General features: G+C 45.1%; 1 long non-coding RNA gene and 1 pseudogene across 1 annotated transcript; one reads left to right on the top strand and one right to left on the bottom strand.

Moving 5' to 3' along the window:
• The first annotated feature begins 1,368 nt into the window (after positions 1–1,368).
• Positions 1,369–1,929, top strand: LOC123191891 (ethylene-responsive transcription factor 1B-like; annotated as a pseudogene).
• Positions 1,930–4,154: 2,225 nt separating this feature from the next.
• On the bottom strand, positions 4,155–5,048 carry LOC123186108 (uncharacterized). Its single transcript, XR_006493556.1, has 2 exons — positions 4,790–5,048; positions 4,155–4,451 (listed from the first exon to the last, which is right to left on the bottom strand). It is a non-coding gene; the product is annotated as an uncharacterized lncRNA (long non-coding RNA).
• Between the last annotated feature and the right edge of the window lie 3,032 nt (positions 5,049–8,080).

Genomic DNA, 8,080 nt, shown 5'->3' with positions numbered 1-8,080 from the left:
ATAGAGCTTGGCGAAGCCCTGACGGAGTACTGCAGCTCCACCACCACCACGCCGTCGTGCTGCTGCTGGAGCCATATTCCTCAACCTCTCCTTCACCCTTGCTGGATCAAGAAGGAGGAGACGTCACGCTGACCGTACGTGTGTTGAACGTGGAGGTGTCGTCCGTTTGGCGCTAGGATCTCCGGTGATTTGGATCACGTCGAGTACGACTTCCTCATCCCCGTTCTCTGAACGCTTCCGCGTGTGAACTACAAAGGTATGTAGATGCAATCCGATCACTCGTTGCTAGATGAACTCCTAGATGGATCTTGGTGAAACCGTAGGAAAATTTTGTTTTCTGCAACGTTCCCCAACACGGGCCACTTCTGGCCGAAACCGGCCCAGTCCAGCGGCCTGCTGGGCGAGCGCCGCTCGGCCGCCCGAGCTCCTCGGCCCACGCACACTTTCAGCCCATTGGCCCGGTCTGCTGCTAGGGTTTCGCCGGTGACCGTCGATCAGGATCGGACGGTCCAGCGCCGATTTCGCTACAAGAAAACTGGGAGGGTTCCTCCCGATCGAAACCTAGCACCCCCATTCGTCTCGTTCGCCTCAACCCCTCTTTCTCTCTCTCGATCGCCAAAGACGGCGACTACCCGACCGCCGGAGGTGGTTGCCACCTCGCCGCGACGCGGCTTTCTTTCCTTTCCCCTTTTCCTTTTCTTCTTTTTTTCCAAAGTCAGAGAGAGAGAGAGAGAGAGAGATAAGGGCGCGGCGGAGCCATCTTCTGCTCCTGTCCGCTAGGCGCCGGCGAGTCTCTTTCCTGCCGCCGGCGACGGCATCGAGCGGCCACCGCTGCGCGCGAGCCTGCTCTTGTTCCCCTCCTCTGTTTCTCCTATGACAGAGAGAGCGATAAAGAGGCGCTACCAAGCCCTCTGCTCCCCTTCGCGCGCTCGTTGTTGTTCTCCTCGCCGGAGACAGCAGGAAAAGAGGAGTTCGCCCCAGCCGCCGGCGACGGCGTCGCGCCACCGCGCCGCGCCCGGCCGCCTTCTTTTCCCCTTCCTTTTCTCCCTCCTGTCTGTTCGCGAGTGAGAGAGAGAGTAGAGAGCAGAGACGCGCGGCTGCTTCCCCTCCGCCGGCGTGCACCGTTGCCGGCCCCTTCGCCGGTCGCGCGTTCCCTTTGAGGTGAGCGCGCCGCCGTCGAACGGTTTGGCCGCGGTGCTCTTTGCCCCTATCGGGGTAGGTTCTTCGTCCCTGCACCTCGGCTTGCCGATGCGTGTGGGGATCGAGAGGAACGGCGCGGCCATAACGGCGGCGCAACTTTTCCAGGGATCCACGGATCATGCCTCCTGCTCTGACAACTCTCTCCCTTCAAGCTCGTCCTCCTCCGACATGACGGCTGTGGGCGTGGGGGCTGCCGCACCGCCTGTGCCCGCCGGCGGCAGCTCGCCCAGGCGCCGCGGTCACCAAGCCCCCGCGGCGACGCCCGTTGCCAAGGACTTGATCGGGGTGCGCACGCGCCCGTGGGGCAAGTTCGCGGCCGAGATCCGGGACTCGACGCGGAATGGCGCCCGCGTGTGGCTGGGCACCTTCGGCAGCCCCGAGGCGGCCGCCATGGCCTACGACCAGGCCGCCTTCTCCGCGCGCTGCGACACCGCCGTGCTCAACTTCCCCGTCGAGCGCGTCCGGAAGTCGCTCCGCGCGCTCGCGCTCGCGCTCGGCGCCGTCGTGGGCTCGCCCGTACTCGCGCTCAAACGCCGCCACCGCATGCGCAGGCGGTCGCCCAACAAGGGGTCTGTGAAATAGCCCCGGGTTAACGCCGTGAAGGAGGACGCGCGGCCGGCGACGGCGGGCGTGGTGGTCCTGGAGGACCTAGGTGCCGAGTACCTCGAGGAGCTCCTCTGGGTATCCGAGCCGCCCATGGATCATTGCAAGCTTGTCTGCTTGGATTAGCATAGCTCCCGTGGGCTCGTGCCAAATTGATCGCAAGCGACTTTCTCACTGTGAAGAATATGCAATGTGTACACTATTCATAAGTAAATTCGTGTGGCCGGGAAACAGTTTTCCTTCCTTTCTCCTTGCCTAGCTGCATTTGTGTATGTACTAGCAATGCGCCTTTGCGTTGCAACCGATTTAAAGTAGAATAGTACTTGTTCACAAATTTGAAATAAAACACTTTTGTTTTGATATACATACATACATACATACATACATATATATATATATATATATATATATATATATTTATATATTTATACTCCCAAGAGTATGTACTCCTACCCTCGATGGATCACGCAGACAGATAAAGAACAACCCGTTGCAACATACCGGGGCAGCCGTGCTTCTTATTTTAAAATGCTAATTAATCTCCTTGTTAGCTGTAACAACTCCGGGAGAATAGGAGTGGGATATTTGTTCAAACATTGAGCTCACGTGTTTGGTCTTGACTTTTGGACTCAGCATATGGTACCGACTAGAGTAGCATACAATTTTAAGGAGTATATACCACTTGCCAAGTTAGTGGTATATATGTACTCTTTTTTAATGTAATAATGGGTACATACTGGTTATCAAAATTAATACTTGTATACTGCTTTCTTTAGAGAAGTACATACTGATTTTGCAAAAAAAAAAAGAAGTATATACTGCTTTTTTTAGAGGTATCAATGTACTGATTTCTTTTAGAGAAGTATATACTGCTTTTTTTAGAGGTATCAATGTACTGATTTCTTTTAGAGAAGTATGTACTGCCTTTTTTGGGAGGGGTATATATATACTGCTTTTTTTGGAAGTATGTACTCCTTTTTCTGGGAGGGGCCTTTTGTATGGAAAGGGTATGTATTGCTTAGTTCCAAAAGAATGTGTACTATTTAATTGGCAATTAAAAGATTATGCACTTCTTTTCCCAAAAAGGAATATATACTGATTCTCAAAGAAGTATCATCTTGACAGAGTACAGCGGGCGTGAAAGGAGTACTTCGATAGGAATCTAGTTCCAAATGTCACTAGAAAATTTCAAAATATAAATGGTAAAAGGTATACATACTTCTTAATTATATTACAGAAGTAATAGACCAAAGTTTCATCTTAGCAAAAATAAGTACACCTAGTAAGAAAATTAGCCGAGAGTGCATGTGCCCTTTGTTTCTACATCTTCATGTAATGTACGTTCCATATAGATTCGTACACTAGACATCACGAAAATAAATATATCTACTATGTATATCACTCCTCTTTTATACTCCCAGGAGTACATACTCCCACTCCCTAACGGGTCTTTGGGTTGGATATCCAGTAGCTAACAAACCAACCGATAAGAAAAGGAAGCCATGCATGCAATAGTCGCAGTGTGCATGCATGGGCTTGATCCTATAATTAAGCAACGATATTTGTGGAACAGGAAGTTTGTTTAGGTTGCAGGCCACATGCTCCACGTAGTATATAGAAGTACATGTCCTCCACTTGAAGGTACGTAGCTAGCTATTGTATACATGTGGTATATATATATATAGCATTTTATTATATTGCTGCTGTAATATTTTTTGGAAGTCATATACTCCCTCCGTCCCAAAATAAGTGTCTCACTTTATATTAGCTCTAGTACAAATTTGTATGCTCAAGACACTTATTTTGGGACGGAGGGAGTAATATAAGTTTAACAAATTGTGTCATTCTGATTTTATGATTTAGTATATACTCCTCTTTGGAACGAAGTATATACCACATATTTACCACAGACCACTTCTGGCCCTTCGAGAGTATATACCACTTATTTTCATATGGTGTATATACTATATATTTTGAAATGAAGTACATACCATTTTTTGTGATGGAGTATACCTTTTTTTACACTGCTTAGAGTAGCGGGCGCTTTGTTTACTGCTCTTCTTAGTAATGTAATGCTACCATCAAAAGTAGTGCATATAAGGTACTAATTTCAGGTACATAGATTGTACCTACTCTTCTCTGTATAAATTCACGGCAAGTAACATACTGTTGAAATCAAAAGGATAGTTTTTTAATGTGTGAGTATATATACTATTTTTCTGGTTCAGTATATACTACATTTTTTTACGAAATATGCATTTTTGTGAGTCGGTAAATATTACTTTTGTTAGTCAGTATATACTTCATTTTTACTTTTAGTGCATACCAAAATAGTTGTCTCAAGTTATAGCTGATGGGTATATACTACTACAAAAGGAGTATATAGTTTCTTAAGGAAATACATGAATTAAAAGGAGTCTAATCCACGAAAAAGTGTACAATTCAATTCCAAGCATCTAGATCTGGTGTCCATAGTATGTGGCTCATAGACAGAAAATAAAGAAACACTGTCGAAGCAACACGATTGTGGTCGTCGACGTCCATGAGAGAAGTTGCAGTAATCCATGCGACGGGAGGCGTCATCGCCACCAGTATGCCACGTCAACTCGGAAGACGCACGCTGGTTGGCCGGCCGGTGTTCGATGCATCTATCAAAACTGAGGTAGATCGAATCAGCCGCAACAGATGATGTCTTGTATGATGAGATTAGAATTCCAGCTCAAGTATGCAACATGTCAAGTTCAGAGGTAACACAGAAGTGGAATCCCAATAAAAAATAAAAAAATCCACGTGCAAAGGATGCACGTACGTGCATCAGATGTGGTAATGTGGATGTATGTGCATCCACATGCATCCGTCCATCAGAAGAAAGCAAAATACATGAGCGCTTCTTATAGAGATACGGTGATCATATCCTGGTATATGCAATATAAAATTGATGGAAACCTCACCTGCAAAAAAAATAAAAAATTGATGGAAACCTTACCATGTACTTAGCCAGCGCCAATTCGCCATGGATCGCTTGCCACCGATTGAGATGTCAGAGGAAACAACCGGCTCGCTACCGCCGGATGGAATCAATGATCAGCTCACTTATCAATACGATAAAATCCTTTGCGCGTTCATAGCAGATGAGTCGCATGCTGCCCCGCTTGTGAATCAAATCACCAGAAGATCATAAACGTGTGTGAAGCTGCCGGAGAGCCCATGCCTGGGTGAGCGCCCACGTCGGGCGAGTCAGCCTAACTAGGTATTAAGGGCAACTAAATTCCGTACTAACACGGAAGTTGTTTCCAGATCCATGCGGAGGGGTTAGATGGAATAGTAATACTTTAATTAAATTAAATTATTAAATAACATGCGGAGGATTCGAAGGTGAGAGTATGTACTCCTAGGAGTATCAACCATTTTCCTATATATATATATATATATATATATATATATATATATATATATATATATATATATATATATATATATATATATATATATATAGGAAAAATACATCCTACCATCTAGTGGTAGTTACCACTGCCCCCGCTGCCATCAGATTGCATCAAGATCCGATCTCGTCTTAACAGGTTATGGGTGGAGGCAAGGTGGATTTATTTGGACCCGCTTAATTAGTTTGCTGAGCCCCCGATTTTCTTGGCCTAGCCGATCGTTTTGGTCGTCTGTATATATTGAAGATTGGATCTGGAGGCATGCAATCAAAATAACCTCATCTCTCTCTCCAACTAGATCTCTATGTCCAGCGGATATTCAACAAAACGGCTAAAGGAAAAAGGTACGCAATCATTGTTCTGCTGAAGTACATGCATATACGTGAGAAGCTGATTCATTTCCTATTATGCTTTTGTTTAATCATCAGGCGGGACATGGCTCCAATGTTCTCCAGCGCCGGCCTCCGGCCATGTCCTTCCCCGTCCCTGCCAACTGTAATGACGTGTTTCAAGTATGAAATTGGATCGAAAAGCAATCGTATGTATACATGATACTGATTTTTATTCCTTTTTTCCGCTGAGTCCTGTCTTGGGCGCGCATGGATTGATGCTGCTCCTGCATTCGAGTGTTTGCCGACGGTGTCAATACCTAGGAGGCGCAGAAACTAACAGGCGACTATCGGCATGTCAGCTGCGACGAGAACAACGTACGGCTGCTGCAGACGCGCAGATGCAACCCTACTTAGTTGCGACGGCAACGACGACGAATGGCCGCATGTCGGCGCACGACGACGGCGCCGCTAATGATGTACGGTGGCGGAGATCATGGGAACCTCCCATTGAGATCTTCCGATGATCCATGCATGGCATCACGTCTGCATCATGTACATGCATGCCGTTAGGTGCCGTGTACTACTTCATACTGATCTGATCGGATGCATTAGCTAGATGTCTATGTAGATACACTGTTGTAAATCACGTTCACGGTACTCCTATATGTATACTCCATACATACTTCTTTTTCTTCTTCTTCTTTTGCCATTACATACACCCTTTTTATATGCACATATACTCTATACTACTACCTACAACATACTACATATTACATACTACATACTAAAAAAACTATATCTACATGAAAAAGATATACTACATACTCTTTTTTTGAAAAGAATATATATATATACACATACACCCATACTCTTTGTGAAGAAAAACTTCTATGTGAAAATTTGTAAATATACTCAATACTATAGTATAGTATGTTGTACGCACCATAATTCTAAAACAAACATACACATGAGATACTACTTTTTTGGGACACATACACGTAAAAGGGTTTTAATACTCCATACTCCAGCTTGGTGTTAATACTCCATACTCCAATAATCAAATGGTTATGCTTCGTACTCCAATTTTAGGTTAGTAGTGCATATTCCATACTACAATCATTACATGTTCATACTCCATACTACAGATCCTCCAAAAAAACTCCATACTACAGCCTACAGGTATACATGAGTATACTCTATGCGGTTTTAAAATGGGCAATATATTTCGTACTATATTAGAAGAATCCAAAAAGAGTTATACATTTCCATACTACCTATTTCCAATAAAAAATACTTAAAAAAACTAAGTATGTAATCTGGATAAAAAATTACCATCTACAGTGCAATAATAACGTTCGTATGCTTATCCGATGGAAAAATTGTTGTACACTCGCAGGGATTAAGGAGGCCGTTGCAACAGCCTGTCACCAACTTGCCGTATTATTTTATTATAAAAACCGAATTAGTTTCTGCCTACTAATTGCATGGGCACCCGTTAACAGTATCCATTTACCCGGCTGACTTGATTCCACGTTTGAGGGAGGGGGAAGAGGAACATGTGGAGGTCAAAGAAGGTGGTGGTAACTACCACTGCTTGTAGATAAAATTTGTCCTATAGTATGTACTCCCATCTACAATATACCTCGTATATGCATTGATTATACCACTTATCATTCTCAATATACTTCATTAAATATTCTAAGATACCTCAATACAAGTTTTGTTGAAAAAAATATCATTTACGACCTACTTTTTGTAATATACCTTTTTCACGTACAAACAAATCAGTATATACGTAAACCTTTGAAAAAATATGAGGCACACATGATTTTTTTCATGAAATCCATTTTAGGGTATCTAGTAATTATTAATGAAGTATATTAAAAATAATAATAAGCTATAAAAGATTCATATATGTGGTATATGAGGAGCGAGAGTACGTACTCCCAGGAGTACACAACCATTTTCCTATATATATATCATTAAAAATATATTGCTTTTCACTCAAAATATATTTCTCAAGCTGTTTTGATGAAGTGAAGAAGAAATGTGGTTGCTTATAAGATAATAAGGAGTTTTCTGCAAATTGAAGCAGAGAAGTGGGCTATTGTTGCAAAAATGTCACAACTTACTTCACAGATATTGACGGAACCCATTCTAATACGTCCCAGATCCGTATTCCACTCAACCGGCAAAGCCCCCCCTCCCCGCGTCGTCCGCTCCAGGCGACTCGAGGGCGAAACCCTAGCCGCCCGCCGGTTTCCACCCGCCTCCCCTCCTCCTCCCCCCTTGCCGCCGGCAGCCGCCCGCGCGGCGGTAGGAGGCGACCGGGTTTCCCCGCGCACCCGCCTCGACGTTGGAGGCGCCCCCACCCCGCATCAGACGCCGCCGCCCGCCTCCCCAGCTCCTGGTGGCCGCCGACGCAGGCCCTTTGTGGCGGCCGTTGGTTGTCGGAGCTGTCGCTAGCCCTCCTCCTGATCCGATTTGGGGGTCTCCTAGGAA

This window comes from Triticum aestivum, chromosome 2A, assembly GCF_018294505.1.
Source record: "Triticum aestivum cultivar Chinese Spring chromosome 2A, IWGSC CS RefSeq v2.1, whole genome shotgun sequence".
NCBI classification, from domain to species: Eukaryota; Viridiplantae; Streptophyta; class Magnoliopsida; order Poales; family Poaceae; genus Triticum; species Triticum aestivum.
Note: the sequence above shows the minus strand (reverse complement) of the source record. Positions and strands in the feature narration are given on the sequence as shown.